The following is a 19,337-nucleotide window of genomic DNA, read 5'->3' as shown; positions in this document are numbered from 1 at the left end:
GAAGGAGACCTTTTTTTTTATTCCTCGTGAGATTACTCAATATAATTGTAACTAAATTTTAGCTTTGTTCCAATCATGTCATAGGTGTAAAGTTTTGTTCTATTTAGGTAATTACTTAATCTTTATTTAGTGTTTTAATCCTAGATATTTGACCTGGATAACAAATTATCTAGGTTTACTATACACTCCTCTTAAGTTAACAAGTGTTTAATATGCAATGTCAAAATATTAAAAAAAAACCTAGATAACCTGCTATCTAGGTCAAATATCCAGAATTGAAACACTAAATAAAGGTTAAATGACCTAAATAAAACAAAACTTTACACCAGTTACTTAATTGAAACAAATCTAAAACTTAGTTACTATTATATGAAGTAATCTCATTCCTCTATTACAAACTTGTAAGTATTTATATGCACACTATTTATCTTTTCTTTTATTTATTTGTATGTATAATAATCGAATATTATGTTCTTTGAACATGTTTACACACACACACATATATATAGGGTAAGGTTAAAATGAAAACTCATTTGAGTTGTGAAAACCCGTAGTAACATCGTTTTTTTTGTAACATGTAATATATGTTGTAACATTTAATACAAAACATCGAAACAAAAAAAAATGTTTTGCTATTTTTTAACATTTTTTTACTAATTTTTATATATATTTTCAGGAGAGAGAAAAAATTATATTTATATTTACATTTTTTATTCACTTTAATTGTGGAGCACAAGATTTAAACATTAATAAAAACATGTGGTTGAGAATGTGTTTCTAGAGTTTTCACAACTCAAGTGGGTTTTCATTTTATACTTAGCCTATATATATATATATATATAGGGTTGAGTTCAAATAGAAAGTTTAATATTTATAGCAAGGCTAGGAAGGAATGCATTTTAGTCCATCACCTATATCTTAAAACCCATCTTCATCTTCACCAATCTCAACAAATTAAAATCCTAGATCTCAAAAAAAAAAAAAAAAAACGCAACCATTCCACTACCAGCCAGCCACCACCACCACAGTTTCGCCATCGCTGCTCCCACGTCCTACTCATCGGAAAAACGCACCCAACCACCGTCGCACCACTTCCTGCTCGCCGGAAAAACGGACCTCCTTCTCACCAGAAAAACACACCCAACCACCACCGCACCCACCTCCTGCTCTCCGCACCAACAACTAACATCCACCATCTTTACCCACCTCATGCTCGTCGGAAAATAGACATGCAATCAACTCCGGTTATCGGATTTGTTTTGATGGTGGTTCTGCTGCCAGAAACACGTACTCGCGCGGTGTTGACCTGCAACAATATCAGAGGCGGCGAATGGTGGAATGGTGGATTTGGTGATGAACGGTGGTGGGTGTGGTGGTCATGAGATTTTAGATGAGACAGGTGGTATAGAAATAAGGACTCGACTTTGAAAAACACAATGGAATTTCAAAATGATTTTCTTAAAACACAATGTACTATAAACAATAACATAGTAAAAATGATTAAAACATAACAATAAAGTATCACTATCATAAAACACAATTGTGTTTTTGATAAACTAAAGTAGATAATTGTCGGCATATGTGGATTGTGTTTTTTTCACAAAGCACGATGATAAAACACGATGACAAAAACACTAAAAAGAATACAATGATAAAATCACAATGTTAAAAAACACAATGATAAAAACACAATACGAATTGACAACATATTAAAAAAACACAATGAAAAAACACTATAACAACACAATAGTAAAAAAAACACTACACTAAAACACAATTTTTATAAAGGGATGTGATTCTCATGCACCGCACCCATATGCCTATACGGCTCGTATAGGTCTATACGAACAAAACATAATGACACAATGTATAAAAACCCCACGATTTTTTTATATTTTTATATATCAATATGGTACACATATTAAAGATACAAGAACACTCGTTATTATGGTGATTTTATTTTTGAAAAAAAAATGTCGTATAAAAAAGTTATTGACACTTTAAAATGATGAGGGAAATTATGACGTGCCTGCGCATGTGAAGAAATAATGTCAAAAATATGTGTTATTCCTTTTATGCCATTCCCCTTATTTTATCTTTAGTTTTCTCCCAAACTAATCTCAACCCCCCAAATCCAAAATCAATGAACTATATTACTTATTATTCTTCCTATAAATATCATACTTCTTATTTTAACTTGACCCATATATAAGCAAAGTATAGAATGAAAACCCATTTGAGTTGTGAAAACCCGTGAAAACCCTATGTAACATCGTTTTTTTTGTTACATGCAATATATGTTGTTACATTTAATACAAAACATCAAAAACATAAAAAAAATGTTTTGCTATTTTTTTTTACATTTTTTTACTAATTTTTATATATGTTTTCAGGAGAGAGAAAATGTAAATTAACTTTTACATTTTTTTATTAACTTTAATTATGGACCACAAGATTTAATATTTAATTAAAAACATGTGATTGAGAATGAGTTTATAAAGTTTCACAACTCAAGTGGGTTTTTATTTTAACCTAACCCTATATATATATATATATATATATATATGGGAAGGTTACCGTACAATAATCGCTTAACGTAAATTACGTACGCGACATACGTTCAGCTAAAACGTTCAAAACTTTTAAAATTTCAGGCAAAAACTTAAACGTTTAGCTAATATGTTCAAACCTTTAAAAGTTCAAGCAAAAACTTAAACGTTCAGCTAATACGTTCAAATCTTAAACGTTCAATGTCAAAAACCCATCATCCAGAACTCAAAATTGATCGATTGAAGCTTAAAATTGATGACTAATTGAATCGAACAGATCAATTGGCTTCAATTTCAATTTCAAATTCAATTCAACTAAACAAACCTGTGACAAGTTTTGCGTTTTTATGATGAGTTCGTTGTCGACGGCGATGATGGTGACGAAGAGTGTTGATGGCGCCGATGAGCGGAGGTGAAGGAGGTGTGCTAATGTTGGTGAGGGGTGGTGGAGATGGATTGAGGGAGAGGGACGAACAGATTAGTGTAATTGTGATTTTGGGTTTTTGAAAATCAACGATTAGAAGTGTCGCGTACGTAATGAACGATAAAGGATTATTGTATTCTATCTTATATATATAGGGGAGGGGTTTTTTGAGAACCTTGTTAAGTTTTAAGAACTTAAGAACTTCATTCTTGTCAAGATATTTAATTAAATAGATTAGATTATGGGGTTGAGATTAAATATGATTAAAAAATTAAAGTATGAGAGAGAATAAAGATTTACAATAATCACACAACTTTAAACGTCAGTTACACATATGTAATAAGTCGACTCGATGCGTAAAAAATTTTACTTTTTACATATATGCAACCTACATCTAATACGTATGTGTAAAAAAAAATTCAAAAAAAAATTGCTACGTTGAGTACTTTCGAGTTCTTAAAACTCAAAGTGATTCTCATTTGAAATCTCCCATATATATATACATGTTCATTTGAAATCTCCCATTTACATTTTTTTCATTTATTTTTAAATATTTAAAACCTAAAATAAAACTAATGGCCCATATTCATTTATTACATTTCTCACAGTAATCTCATTTCTCTAATGAACTTAAACATATATATATATATATTGGGTAGAGTTATAATAAGAAGTGGAATGTGTCTAATAAGTGTAAGAAGTAATCTGGTGTGTTAGATTTGGTGATTTGATTGTCTAGGTTATGTGTTTTATTTTAATCCTTGTTTTATAACACTCTAGGGGCATAATCGTTTATTGTGTTGTATTATATATGGAAACATAATCAATATGTGATTATCATATTTTAATCCAAAATTAATATACAACACCAAAAACACATCGTAATCTATATTACAGTGTGTTTTAAAACACAACACCAGATTTTAATCAATATTTAGAACACAATACCAAGAACAAAAACACACTTAACAGAAACAAATCAATAATTAAAACACAATTAGTATAAATTCTAACTAAAAAGAAGATTAATTAAAGCATAGCATATTAAGCCGGCGATGTTTCATCCACCCTAGAATCATAAGTCCCAAACCCCACTCCACCATCGCCACCATTCACCTCCGCCGTCACCACCACCGACTCCGCCTTTGCCACCGCCGCCATACACCCCCACTCCACCGTCACCACCATTCACCTCCGCCGCCGCCGTACACCACCACTCCATCACCGCCACCATTCCCCTTCGCTGTCACCAGCACCGCCTTCGCTGCCGCCACCGCCATCGTACGCCAAATTTAAAAACAACACCGAATTTTAAATCAAATTACTTGTTCGGTAGAACTTTAAGTCTTTATCTTATCAATCATGTCTAACACCTCTTCTTCATTGTTATGCCTTTCGAGCCATTTTCATGGTGGAAAGGTAGATGATAAGCAGAAACAACGAGAGTTTGAACCCATTTTGTGGTGGCCTGGTAGTTGGTAAGCCATAGAAACAACCATTTTTGTGGTGAAGAAGACCAAATCATTGGTTTTCAAGATTTCTTTCGCAAATCATGGCTCAATTAACCAGAGTATATATATATATATACATGTAGATTTGGTACAATTAAAAGGTTTGATATAATTCATAAAGACTTAATTTAGAATATAATTCCAAAATTAAAGGATTTAGTTGATTACCATCATGTCCCTGTGTGCTACATTGCATCTAACGGTTTAGATTTCTTCTTACACTTTTTAGGAAAAACCTACTTCTTATTGTAACCTTACTCTATATATATCTTAAATATATATATATATATATATAACGAAACCTCCCTAAATTCTCTTAAGCCATCAGATTGCCTTATTTATAAATGAAGGTTTCTCATGCATTTGATCCGAATACACTAGTATGGGTCTCACCAAACACAGATAGCCCTAAACGGGCTATAAATCTCATTATGTTAAAAATTAATCTTATGAAATATTTGATATGAAAATCCTATAAATTAGAGATATACTAAAAACCAATATCCGTTTTTTTAAAGATATTATTTATAGTTAAAGAATAATTTTATAGTAAACAAAAAGCGGGTCATAGGTCTCACCAAACCCAGATAGCTTTTAAATCAGGTTATAACATCTTATTTATTTGTGAAACTCGTTCATCATCAAATTCTAAGTATATTATTAATTTCCTTACATAAATAGAATTAAAATCCTTAAAAATATATAAATATTATAAAAGAATAATATAAAACAATCCCGTAACACGGGGGATAAAAGCTAGTGTATATATATAAATTAAAAACCCATTCTAGTTGAAAAAACCATAGAAACCCAACTCTTGGTTCTCATGTTTCCACGTCATCATATTTCAAAATTTATTATATTTGACGAAAAGGTTATTTTAGTCTTTCCAATAAAACTCATTTGTCTTTGCAAGTTGAAGTCTATGCACATTCCAACTTTTAAGAAAAACTTTTAGCTTAATGTCTTGATATTAATCATTTTTTTAATTAGAACATTCTATTATAAACTATTACTATAAACTTTAACAATTATATTAAATAAGTATTATATATAAAGCTATTTATCATGTCTATACATAATATTTGACCGATATGTTGAGGTTATGATTATAATAATTTCTACTTTGTTTTCAAATAGCTTTTACAAACATCTCAATGAATAATTATTTCATAGGTATTATGTATAAAGTTATTAAACATATTGCATAATTAAGGGGTGGAGGCATCTTCATGCAATGTTTATATATATTTTACGTTTAATCAACTAGAACATTTACAATGTTAATTTATATATTATATGTAAATTAGCATATTTTTACGTTTAAATATGTAAATTAACACATTTTTTTAACATATTTTGCGTTAAAATATGTAAAGTAGCATATTTTTTAAAACTTTAATATATGTAAATTATATCAAAAAGTGTTATTATTTTAAATATGTAAATTAAAATATTTTAAAATATGTAAATTATGTTAAATACGTAAATTAACATACTTTAAAATATATAAATTATATTAAAAATACAAATTACATTAAATACATAAATTTACATACTTAAAAAAAAGTAAATTATGTTAAACACGTAAATTAACATATTTTTAAAAAATATAGATTATGTTAAATACGTAAATTATCATACTTTAAAATATGTAAATTATATTAAATAAATGTAAATCACGTTAAATACGTAAATTTACATACTTTAAAATATGTAAATTATGTTAAATACGTAAATTAATACCAAAGGACTTCTAGTCCAATGGTATTTTGGTGGTGTGATAAGATTTAGTGACCAAAGGTCATGGGTTCGAATCTCACAAGAGGGGGTTTTTCTCAACTATTGAGTTTCCTCCTGAATTGGTGGCTTGGTGGTGAATATGATCGCGTGGTACCACTGGTGGCACGATGATACTCCAGTGGTCCGTGAGTGATCCAAATTAGTTGTTCAAAAAAATACGTAAATTAATATACACTTTTAAACTTTAAAAGCATATAAATTGTGTTAAATTTGTAAACTAAATAATAAATGAACATTCTTTTTTTATAGCAAAGTAAATAAGACTTAAAGAAATAAAATAGAAAGAAAAATAAGAATATAAGAACGTGGAATTGTGTGTGCATGCCATCCCTCAATTCTAATGCAAGCTATCTGAATCACGGCTAAGGAGCTTGAATATGTAAATTATATTAGTCTCGTTCTTGTATCTCCTTCTTGCTTCAAAGTACATCTATCTCACTCATTAAATGTTCCGTTCCGTTTTTCTGACAAAAACGAAATACTCCGGCCACCCTAATTCAACTCAAAAACACAAAATCGTCACAAATGTTCATCATTCCCCACCATGTAGCGGCTGGAGATGGTAGTCATTGTCCCTTGACCTCGATTTGACACGAGAAAAAAGTCTTCATTAATTTCATAGATAGAGGGTGGGATACTCCAACAAGAAATAATTCAGGTATTTGAATTAAAAGCGGAAGAGAAAAGAGATTTGAAAGTGAAAATAGATTTAAAAGGCCATCTGATACTACAAAAGAGATTTAGAAAAGTGAGCTACGTTTGACAGTTGAGAGAGATTGTAAATATCCTTTTCCCCTTTTACCCTTCTTTGTCCTTCAATTTATCATTATATTCTTTTATTACCAATCAAACACTTTAATTGTTAGCCATAGATCTCATTCAATCAATGGTTAGTGGATAGTTTTCAAGGTTTTTCTAACTTACATGACTTTTTAATCTAACCTTACAATATATATACGGGGGATGGTTAATGCGAGAAGTAAAATTATAGAGAGACGTGTGAGAAGTTGATATGAACCATTGATTCTATGTAATCAATGGTATTCAACGGGATATGGTGTTTTGTAATTATTAAGAGTATATTACAACACTAATTTAAGTAGAAAAGGGTACATTTGTCTTTTGGGTGTGCATAAAAATTCATTATTTTACCTGTTTATGTGCCTAAATCATAGCTCATCTCCTACAATATAGTCTACACTACACATAAACCTTAAATACACATGAAACCTTAAATAAAAGTACTGGAAATGTTTTTTGGTATAAAAAATACATAGCTCATCTGTAAGGCCCCGAACCCGGGTTCCCTACTTTCACGTTGGTTGGATTTACTCATTCACATAATTCAGAAAATCAAAGTTAATTAAAACAATTTGCAGAAAAAAAGTCAATCATCTTACATAACATAAGTACTTTGTCTTTAAACTGAAATAACATAAGTCTTAATATAAATATAAATAACACGTGACTCTTCTTTTCATCGATGTCAGTCTTCGTTTATTTGCCACATGTCTCCCTTTAAGCAACCTGTCTCATCATACTCACCTGCGTGCATACTAAAAGTCAGCTACGCTGAGTAAGTTCTAGTTAATCAATTAACATACAATACTTCCATGTTCATACTTATACGCTCCCGGAGATACTTATTTCGTACTTTACTTGCTATTACTCATTCATATATACTTTACGTACATACATACATACGCATTTACACGCTTTCTTTCCTACTTTCCTACGGTATACCGTAACTATCCTACTCCTACTATCTCGGATATTATTAGGGTCTGGTCCTCAATCTCAGATATTTTCAAGGGTCTAGTCCCTTCTATCCCAGATATTAATAGGGTCCGGTCCCTCTATAAATGTTGTATATAAAAAGATTTTCTCTGATTTATAAAATTAAGATTATAGACTTCTTATTGTTTGTACTATATATTTAATTATTTTTTTCATTTAATTTTGTTTCTTTATTTCAAATAACAAATTTTATTAATTTTTATCATTTGACAAATCCCGTATGATATACGGTTTCAAAAGCTAGTAATAATAATTTGTAACTACCATTAGTTAGTAACTTATCATTAACTAAAGCATTAATAAGTATGAGTTACAAAAACAAAATACTTTATATTTTACTAGTGTACCATTGTATTTTAATAATCAGAAATTAAAAAGAAACTATGTGATTGATTAGAATCACTTCTCACAATAAGAATGTTCTTAAAGAGAAAACTTAAAAGCTTCTAAAAAATTATTTTTAACTTTTTAAAAATCTTTTTGGGTAGTTTCTTTTTTTTTCATTATTATTATTATATGTAGTTATTGTTCCCAAATAAATAAAAAAGAAACCTGTCGGTAACCTCGTTGATATAGTGCACATGTGTAATAGTATGCATTGCATATATGCAAAGGTGCTGTATTGCATAGAATACTGCACTATTGCACATATTTGATACACATTATTGTATGTATGCAATATAAGAATAATACCCACATTGAATACACATTAGTACGTATGCGTAATACAATATTAAAGCACATGTGTACTACATCGACTTTTTATTTATTTATTTATTTTTCATATAATACAACACGACTTCACATATACAATAAACAAATATTGAATACTAGTTTGAGACCCGTGTATTACACGAGGAATTAATGAAAACTATAATATTTAAACGTTAAACAAAATACAATCAATAACACAGTTATCATATACAATTAAAACTTTCATTAAAATTACAGGAATTACAAAACAAATATTACAGAAGTAGTTTACAAATAAGAAAAAAATTTCATTGTATACTACATTTGTGGTTGTATTGGTCAGATTACCTTGTTTATCAAGAATCAGAAACTTGAGCCCAAACCTGCTTGTGACTCTTGACAAGGCGACGTATAGCCGTCCATGTGAGAACATGGGTTCTTTCAAGTACAAACCAACCCTAGATAACGATTTACCTTGGCTTTTGTTTATGGTCATCGCAAAATATATTGCAAGGGGAAACTGTCGTCTTCGAAATTTATATGCTATTTTGTTGTCTATTGGAGTTAATGGTGATCTATGGATCAAAACTCTATATCCAATATTAGTTCCAGAAACAATTTTTGCTTCAACTACATGAGTTGATGAAAAGCCTCTTGAACTTCAGGTATATTGAAATACAGATTTGCATAATTCTATGTGCACGGGTCATATGCTCCATGCGTCCATGGATTTTCATAAAAAAATAATAAAAAGTTAGACAACAAATCATGTCAGCTTCCTAGAAGTAAACCAACAAATCATCATAAACTTCATTTTAATGTTAATGCAAGTAGAAATATAAATAATAATAATCATACCCTTGCCATAACGATAGCCATTTACATATTAAGAGATTGTTTGACAAACAATTCATAGTGGCACACTTTTTAAAAGAAGCTTGACATCCATGTCTCGTTCCAAATTCGACTGAAGATCGAAACACGGATTCATAAGAATCTGGTAATAAAATTAAAGAAAAAGAAAATCATCAACACAACTAACCTCTTGGCTTGTTGTTCCTCAAGTTCAGATGTTTTAAATATCAACTTTTCATCCTGTAAATAAAATAACATTTTTTTTGTGAATTTAGTATGTGAAATGTAATAAAAGAAAAGAATTTGAATGGTCTGAAGCATTATACCTTACTGCAGGATCAGTGGCGGATCTTGAGCATTTAGTATGGATGGGCCGAAAGTCACGAAAATAAAATATATTTTTCTTACTTCTAAGTATCTGGTCGGCAATTTGGTTTGGGTTGGGTCAAACAATAATTCCAAACCCTAACATACCAAATTGAAAGAAATAAAAATGGTGAAATGCGAATTACCGAACCTGGTCTCTGCTTGCTTCTGTTAACTACTTCGATTAATCGATTTCACTCCCACACAAGCTAGTTCTGAACCTCAGGCCTCAGCAGACAACGATAGTTCCCAATCAATCAATCGATTTCACATCCAAACGATTTCATCAATTCACTTGCTTGCTTCTCAGCTTCTGTTTTGACTTCTGTGCCAAACCTCATAAGTCAGTAATTCACACAAGGCCATCGCACAGTGGAACCTCCGTTTGTTGTTCTGTTCAAGCATCAATCATATATTACGGTTGGATTTTGGGCTTAATTTTTAGTTTTTTTGTAAAGTTTATTTGAGTTTGGGGTTGGTCTTATGGAGTTTTATTTCTTAGCCTTCTTTTTTTTTTTATCTTTACGTTTATTTAGTAAACAATTTCTTATCTTTGGCTTTAAGCAAACTTTACATTTATAAAAATTCAAGCATGGCCCGGACTCAAATAATATGGATGGGCCGGACTCAAATAACTTGGTTGGCCGGACTCAATACATATATATATTTTCTTAATTTTTTTCGAAAAAAAGACACTACCGAGCGAAAAACATGATGGGGCCGCGACCCTGTTCGGCCCGTATAAAGATCCGCCATTGTGCAGGATGCTCGCTAATGGTCTGAGCATTGGCTGTTTTAGATTTCCTCTGAAAAAATGGGCCATAGGTTGACCATAAGTCAACGGAAATGATTGCTCAATAGCATGAGCACCAGAAGGATCAGCCGCAGCAGTTGCATGACCAAATTCTACTCTCAAAGTTATTCCCTGTGCACAAATTCATAAATCATGGTTCATAAGCCTGATATATAATAAAAATAAACAATTAACAAAAAACATTAAAAACTGATTATTTCAACTTCAGGCCAAATCCACATCTAAACAACCCTAAATACATGTGTAAATTAAAACCAACCAACTAAAAATCAGTAGTAAAAAAAGTCAACAATACACCACTCTAGAAAAAAGTCACAAATCTCTCATTATGTCAAATAACACCAAAATAATGTGGTTCAAAAGCTATTTGAAACATTTCAAGTAGTCAGGCTGAAGCACTCTAGAAATGAGTCAAACATCTGCTTCATTACGTAGCATCAAAATCATTGTGTTCAAAAGTTATTTTAAACATCTAAAACAGTCAAAACTAAATAACAGAATATTCACAAAGCAAACAAAATAGCAAAAAACACGAATCTATATGCGTCAGATCTACTAATCAACTTCACTTTTCAATCTCATCTAATCATTGAACACTAAATAAAAAACTACTAACAAATTTGCCACTGTCAACATCAAGATTCAAGATTATTACACCAATCCCAAAAATAAAAAATAAATAAGGAACAATGTAAAAATATTCAACCATCAAAATAATCTTAATACTCTAATAAAACCTACAAAATTGATGGCGGTGGCGATGACGGTAGGAGACAGCGGTCGTGATGACAGTCTCGTAGGTGGAGAAAATACATGGATTAAACAACTAAAAGTAGGAGACGGCGGTGGAGATGGCGGTCTCGTAGGTGGCAAAAATACATGGATTGAACAATGGAAAATAGGAACGGTGTTGGGATAAACGACGGTGGGAATTAGGGTTTGTTATTTGGGATGGGTGTTGAATGAAATGAAAGGAAAGAATAATAAAAGGATCCGTAAAGTATTACGTGGGTAGGTTGACCCGAATTAAACACAATTTTATGAAAATGGGTTAAAAACAGTGAGAGTTGATAAGAGCTTGACAAGTGGGATGTAACGCCCGTTAATTTCCGACAAAAGGTTTAATCTTGTAGTGTTATGTACACCTTTCGGGCTTGACCCGGCATTCTCCCGGGAGCTCCTTGCAAACCTCGTAAACGTTCTCACTTAACTTTCCACCCAAGTTGCTACATACTTCAATTTGGAGGGACTTGGATGTAACTATTTTATATAATAAAACAAAAGAGAACTCTAACCCTAAACCTATTTTGCAGCCGTCGGACCTGGACCCCCCCTGCTCGTTTTTCTTCTGCCCAGCCAAGTTTCAGCCATGAAAATTTCAATTCAAGGTCGGTTTTATGATTCCCCATGTCTTTTACACCTTAATTGATCATATTAACGCGTTTATTGGTCGTTAAGATTGAGTTTTGATGATAACAGCTTGCTGACAGATTCGTATACGTTTATTGTAGGGTCTGTAACGCGATGTTAATCCACTGTTTTTGATCGATTCTTGATTCCATGATGTTCTACTTTGAGTCTAGTTTCTAGAAATGTATAATACGTAATTTTTGGACGAGATTTGAATACTTTTTATGATTTTATAAAATCGAGTGTCAAACCTGATGCGGGACGACGGATTCTGGTCCGTCTTCCCGACATCATAACCTTTTTTCGACAAGTCTAAATTGGTTGGTTCCACTTCTGGAAGTTAATATTTTGAGTTAGGAACCAAACCCAATTGGAATCGTTTAATTTGGCTGGGTAATGAATTTTATAAAAATAAAACCATTTTGTTGCGCAGCTGAAATAGCTGCACATACCTTTCTGTGTTGGAAGAATTTTTATGCTTTTTTTGTCCACTAGAAAAATATAATAAAAATATTTTTATAAACTTAAGATATTTATGTAACACTGGTAAAAATTTAATAATTTAATTCCATGGTTTTCCTATGCAATAAAATACATCTTTGCATGCTAAAATCTGCATGTTATATTCGTATTGATCAATAAGTTCGTTTTAGGCTTAACCGGTGGCTGCCCTTTCTCGCATCTTTCGGGGCTGTTATAATTGAAGTTCGTACTCCGTCATATTCTTAGGTATGTCACTTGCAATATACTAAAATTTCATGGCCAATGGAGGTGTTTAGGTCGGTTAATCGATTTTAGTTCGAAAACTAGGGTTTATCGGGTGTAGGATTGGCAATTGTTGAGTTTGGTGCGTTAAACGATCGGATGACCGACCAAATCAGTTTGTACAGCCCTAGGGGGGTTTAAGGGCTGTGGGAAAATTATATTTTTGATGCACGGGGCTGTTGGGGTTAGTGCTTCGTCAATCGAGTCGGCGGTGCGTGAATTTTCGTTTAAACGTTAAAGTAAGAGTTGTAAAAAGGAACCGTCAACCCTATCAACTCGGGTGACATAATCTTGATGAATGAAAAGATTTAAAATGGAATTTGGTCCATTCGGGGCTGATTCATTTAACAAATGGTTTTAAGGTTTATTTCGCGCGCATTCGACCCGATTTGTTGGGCCAAGTGTTGGGCCTTGGGCCAAAGTATTGGGCCTTGGGCCAAGTTGTTGGGCCTTGGGCCAAAGTGTTGGGCCTTGGGCCAAGTTGTTGGGCCTTGGGCCAAAGTGTTGGGCCTTGGGCCAAGTTGTTGGGCTTGAACGGCCCATTAGGCTAGAGTGTTCTTACAGTCTAGTTTAGTAACGCGTTGTGTATAATTTACAGGCCCTTGCTTGTGATTGTGCTCTTAGGGATTTCCTAGCTCATTGCAGGTGTTCGGTTGATTCAGGTGAGTTCATGATGCCCTTTTTACTCTTTTACGTTTTGGGCTAGCATACACACCGAAATACAATTTTAAACGATTTTACTCGTTACAATGATTTGAATAGTTTTACATGGTCTCACTCGTGATGGTGCATTTTGAAAACTATATTTGAATTATTTTATATGCCTTAGGAAATTTTAGACTCGTTCATGGTATTGTGTCCTTAAGGTTACATACACTATTGATGGTCTAGACTCGAGGACGTTAGCAGACTTGGTAGTAATTGAATATGAGTAGACCTATCTACTTAGTTCCCGTATGGGATGATATATATATATATTTATGTAGGAATATATATATGTATGTATATATGGAGGTATGTATGTACGTATGAGGATGTGTACCTTATAGCCTACGATTGTGTAATGATATTTAGTTTCTCGTGACTAACAATGATGTATGTAGGCTTATTGTTGTGTGTGTGCATGGTGATTCACGGCTGGGTCAAATATATTACTCGGGTTGTACCCGTGGTGAAGAGGCCCGTGTGACGTGATCATCATTTTGGCGGGTCAAATATATTACTCGGGTTTTAAAATCCCGTGGTGAAGAGGCCCGTTGGATGTTGAGCCGTGATCGGGTCAAATATATTACTCGGGTTGTACCCGTGGTGAAGAGGCCCGTATCACGTGCTTAGATGTGTGAGCCGGGATCGGGTCAAATATATTACTCGGGTTGTACCCGTGGTGGAGAGGCCCGTATCTCGTGCTCGGATGTATAAGCTGTGACCGAGTCAAATATATTACTCGGGTTTGACTCGTGGTGGAGAGGCTCGTGTCACATGCTTAGGTCTTACCGCGTCCGGGTCAAATATATTACTCGAGTCTTGACTCGTGGTGGAGAGGCCCGTGTACGTGTGTTCGACGATGATTGTATTACTTAGTGAATTATATATAATTTATTTTATTTATACCTTCTGTAGGTCCCCCCGGGGCGTCGCCGATCGATACGAGATCCGCACGAGGTCTAGGAGTGCGGAATCCTCCTAGACTAGTTTATTGGTGTAAAGATGAAGAACACAAACACGTACACGAACAAATACACAAACAAATACAAGAATGGGATAATCAAATCTGCAGATTCTTATATAATAATCAAAACACTTACATACCAAACATGAAAACAAATGACACGGCCGACCCGAGGTGAGCTCTACCTCGGGCCGTCCCACACAGCTCACTCTCTCGGTTTCTCTCTAGCTAATTAAACTTATCACACAATACTCTGATTTCTGGATTACTAACCCTAAACACGACACACATATATATATATATAAACTTCACGGGCTTGGGCCTGTAGGCGAAGTTGTTACAACTTCGCCTATGGCGAAGTTGATATAACTTCGCCTATGGCAGAAGTTGTGCTAACTTCGCCTATGGCGAAGTTGTTATAACTTCGCCTATGGCGAAGTTGTTCTAACTTCGCCTGTGGCGTTCCGCTGGTCAGAATTGCATAGCGACGGTCACAAAATGCACCAACAGACTCCCCTTTAACCGTTGCTCTCAATTCTAACAAACACAAAAGATCATCTGTTACAAAAACATGCACCAACAGACTCCCTCTTAACTGATGATCTTCTGTTTGCCCTTCAACCAGCCGTGTCTAAAACTGTCATGTAGCTTCACAAATCTACCAATCACCCAGCGTCTTCCATATCAGATCTCCCCTTCAGTGTAAGCTTCTCCGACTATAACGATTGAGGTCTTTGAAATGCATGCATCCTCGTGCCAATAGATCATCTCAACCAATCACGTGAGTCCATCTGACTTCACCAACACGTGAAATTGGGCTTCCTCCACAACTTCACCAACTCGTCGGCATACGATAAGGTTTAATCTTCAACTACTCAACATCAAGTGATCAATTTCATCACAAAACCACCTTGACAGAATCTAACACATGACCATTAATTAATCCGAAGCATCTTCAATCACTAGGGATAACGATCAAGAACATAAACACTTTAGTTCCCGATTAAATCCAACTTGTTCCAGAATTTTAACTCTAATAAATAAGCATCACGTTTCAGGATCCAATTCTCGAACGCCTTGAAAATAACATAAATAATATGCTCTGACCGCAATCCAGTAATGACAAAAACCTTCAGTTCAATTTGACTTTCTTCAGTTGGTCAACCTCGAACAACAACAATTTCATTGCCCACAAACACCCAAATATGTGTCAATATCCAGTTTCAATCAATATCCCATTCACAAACTCAACTCCATATCCAGAGTTGACACGTATTTGTTCACACGTAAGACCCAGAGATAACAAGTTTCACTCGTTGACGGAACAACATCTCCGGTCTCACAATAATCGTGTACACCTGGCCATACAGACGAAAACTCCAAATACTTTTTTTTTTTTTTTTAACTTCGCCGAGAAGTCAACTTCGCCTAAAGTCAACTTCGCCTGTTCATAACTTCGCCTGGCTATAACTTCGCCTGTCCATAACTTCGCCTGTCCATAACTTCGCCAGACCTTATATCTTCGCTGAAACCCTACGAACAGTGACGGCAACTTCGCCTGATGAACAATAACTTCGCCTGCGGCGCTGTTCGGCCAGAAACGCACAGAAACGTGCCAAAAACACCCAAAACGCAGATCTCGAACCATAGCATAAGAGCCTAAGGCTCTGATACCACATGTAGGTCCCCCCGGGGCGTCGCCGATCGATACGAGATCCGCACGAGGTCTAGGAGTGCGGAATCCTCCTAGACTCGTTTATTGGTGTAAAGATGAAGAACACAAACACGTACACGAACAAATACACAAACAAATATAAGAACGGGATAATCAAATCTGCAGATTCTTATATAATAATCAAAACACTTACATACCAAACATGAAAACAAATGACACGGCCGACCCGAGGTGAGCTCTACCTCGGGCCGTCCCACACGGCTCACTCTCTCGGTTTCTCTCTAGCTAATTAAACTTATCACACAATACTCTGATTTATGGATTACTAACCCTAAACACGACACACATATATATATATAAACTTCACGGGCTTGTGCCTGTATGCGAAGTTGTTACAACTTCGCCTATGGCGAAGTTGATATAACTTCGCCTATGGCAGAAGTTGTGCTAACTTCGCCTATGGCGAAGTTGTTATAACTTCGCCTGTGGCGTTCCGCTGGTCAGAATTGCATAGCGACGGTCACAAAATGCACCAACACCTTCTCTATTGTTTATAACTATAGCTTTGAAATAAAGTATGAATTATTGTTTATGAAAACTTGAACTCACTCAGCTCAAGCTGACTTTGTGTGTATGTTAGATTGACTTTCAGGTTGAGGATTAGAGATTTCCGCTTGGACGTGCTAGAGACTACTCGGACGGTTGAAGGCACATCTAGTCGAAGAATTAATAACGCAAACTATTTCTTTTAAACTATTACCATAAGTATTTAAATTTTGGGCATTTGGTCACTTTCCCGGGTTTTGGGAATTTTGATGTTATCTATTCCGCTGTTTACTACTCTGAAACGATTTTAATGAGATGAAGATTTCAAATAAAACGAATATTTTATTTACAATTGATTTTGGACACCTGTACCCGTGTTTGGGATATTTAAATACTTACACTTTTTCCGCTGTTATTTACTCTGAACTTGTTTTAAATAAAACGAATCGATTGGTTTTAAATTTTTGTGAATTTGTGGACGTGGTTACCAACTGTAGGATTCCCGGGATTCGGGGTCTTACATGGGATAAGGAAGTAGTTTTTTTATTATAGTAAGATATGCAATTAAACACTATTAAACATAAAAATACATAGTAATACGCTGTGTAATATATACAACATAATCGCACAGTAACACGTATGTGCATTACAATGTTTTTTTTCGAGTGATGAGTAACAAAATATAAGATTAATGGTAAAAACGGAAATTTGAAAATATTTTATATATATATATATATAGGGAGAGGATCAAGAGAAACTTATCCTTTGAGAAAAAACTTAAAAATTCCTAAAAAATTTATTTTTAATTAAAAATAAAAAAACATTTTCAAATTTTGTTTTTGCCATTATTCTTATAATTTCTTACCCTTCACTCGAAAAATATAAAAAAAACAAAAAAAACCCGCTATAATACACATATGTATTACTGTGTGATACCGTTGTATTATACATGTGTATTACTATGTATTTTTAAGTTCAATAGTATTTAATTGCATATATTCAATATTTATGTATTGTATATGTGTAGTAGTGTTGTATTATATGAAAAAAATAATAATAAAATAAAAGTCGATGTAGTGCACATGTGCATTAATGTTATATTACACATACTCACTAATGTGTATTCAATATGCGTATTAGTCTTATATTGCATATATACAATAGTATGTATCAAATATGTGCAATAGTGTTGTATTCTATGCAATACAACACTTTTGCATATACGTAATCTACACTATTACACATGTGCACTACATCGACGAGGTTACCGACAAATTTTTTTTCTTTTTATTTGGAACCAATAACAAGATATAAGAATAATGGAAAAAAAGAAACTTCAAAAAAAAAAGTTAAAAATAGTTTTTTAAGAGTTTTTAATTTTTCTCTTTAATAGGAGTTTTCACTTGAACCCACCCCTATATATATATATGTGTGTGTGTGTGTGTGTGTATGTGTGTGTGTGTGTATACTTACAAATGGATTTTGGAGTGTTGGTACCGGATTATAATAATTTGCGATAGCAAGACGAAGCAAATTGATTCAGTACGTAGCAGGGCCGTATTCTAGAATCGTTAAAAATTTTTGAGCTGAAGGAAAAAAAAATTGGGTCTTAAGTAAAAGTAATTTTTTTAGCTTTAAACAATTAAATTTTTAAATGAGCATACTTAGTTATGATTTGGGTTGTGTAAAAAAAATTTTATATAAAAGTAGGCTTAAATGAATTGAGTAATTAGGTTTAAACATTAAAATACATATTTTTTTTGCATAAAAATATATATAAATTTATATTAAAAAAATTCGGGCATACCGAATGATCAGATCGGGGGCCGTCGACCACCCTGCCCTCCTTCAAATCCAGAACTGCTCATTAGATTGATAATCAACAAAATTGAATAACATCACCAGCAATTATCAATTCCTTTAAATAGCTCATCGTTTATGTAGGTCCCAACAATCTTTGGATCAACCAAACCCGGTGCTAGCGGAAATCACACCAAATCACCTTTTGGTCTCGGATAAGTGTTTATTTTCGGAAGTGAGAAGTGAGAAGTGAGAGAGAGAGAGAGAGAGAGAGAGAGAGAGAGAGCAAGTGTGAAAGTAGAAAGAACAATTGACAAAAAGCTTGTTCTTCTCATGGCATGCTTCCTATTTATAGGGAAGCATGCATGAGAAGTGTTTATATTCACCAATCCCAATGGGCTTCTTTACAACTTCCCTTGGGCCATATACATACAAAAATAACATTATAGGCCCAATACATAATAAAACAATACAAAAGACTTAATAAACAAAAAGGAACCTAACAATCTCCCTCTAGTCTTTAGTATTGGAACCCATCGGTGTCGTACACCAAGCATTCATCCTTGGTTAGTGGAAGTTCAACAAGTTTTCTAATGAACTTGTTGAAGGCTTCAACTATCCGGTCGGTGTTCTGACGACCAGGATCTTCGACAGTTACCA

Source organism: Bidens hawaiensis, unplaced genomic scaffold (assembly GCF_021521415.1).
Source record: "Bidens hawaiensis isolate Kalapana, Puna unplaced genomic scaffold, B.hawaiensis_p1.1 tig00009451_1, whole genome shotgun sequence".
Taxonomy (NCBI): Eukaryota; Viridiplantae; Streptophyta; class Magnoliopsida; order Asterales; family Asteraceae; genus Bidens; species Bidens hawaiensis.
Note: the sequence above shows the minus strand (reverse complement) of the source record.